This window comes from Tupaia chinensis, unplaced genomic scaffold (assembly GCF_000334495.1).
Source record: "Tupaia chinensis unplaced genomic scaffold, TupChi_1.0 Scaffold000407_1, whole genome shotgun sequence".
Classification (NCBI taxonomy): domain Eukaryota; kingdom Metazoa; phylum Chordata; class Mammalia; order Scandentia; family Tupaiidae; genus Tupaia; species Tupaia belangeri.
Genome location: NW_006159909.1, coordinates 284220 through 284728, shown reverse-complemented (window position 1 = coordinate 284728; position 509 = coordinate 284220). Strand labels below are relative to the sequence as shown.

At 72.7% G+C, this 509-nt stretch overlaps 1 non-coding gene across 1 annotated transcript; it reads right to left on the bottom strand.

Annotated features, from left to right (window-relative positions):
* Positions 1–100: 100 nt before the first annotated feature.
* On the bottom strand, positions 101–156 carry MIR193A-1 (microRNA mir-193a-1). Its single transcript, NR_129470.1, has one exon. It is a non-coding gene; the product is annotated as a microRNA mir-193a-1 (primary transcript).
* Positions 157–509: the final 353 nt, after the last annotated feature.

Here is a 509-nt window from a genome sequence, read left to right as displayed (position 1 = left end):
GGGGGGCGGGCGGTGAGCCCAGAGTGGGCACCTAGCGCACGCAGAAGGAAGCCACCCTGGGGCAAGAAGCGTGGAGGGACGCCGGTCCTGGGGGCCGAGGACTGGGACTTTGTAGGCCAGTTGAACCAACACCCTCATCTTGCCCGCAAAGACCCAGCCCTCAGCTCCCGTGCGTCGCGGAGTTCCGGTGTGGCGCGCCCCCGACGGGCTTCCTCGGGCTGGATTCCGCCGCCCGCTCTGTGCACCGCGCCCTGGGCGGCCGAGGTCCGAGTTTCCCCAAGCGGCGTCCCCCAGCAAGGGGCCCCGTCCCGCCCGATTCGGGCCTCGGGCTCCGAAACCAGCCTTCGAAGGGTTACACGAAGCGGGGCGCGCGCGGCTTCCAGGCCACCCCGCGCAGGCCGACGGCCAGTGCTACCGGCGCCGGAGGTGAGCAGACCGAGCCTTCCCCTGCCCGGGCGCCGCTTACACGCCGAGAAACTTCGCCACGCTCCGCGCCGCGCCCGCGAGGC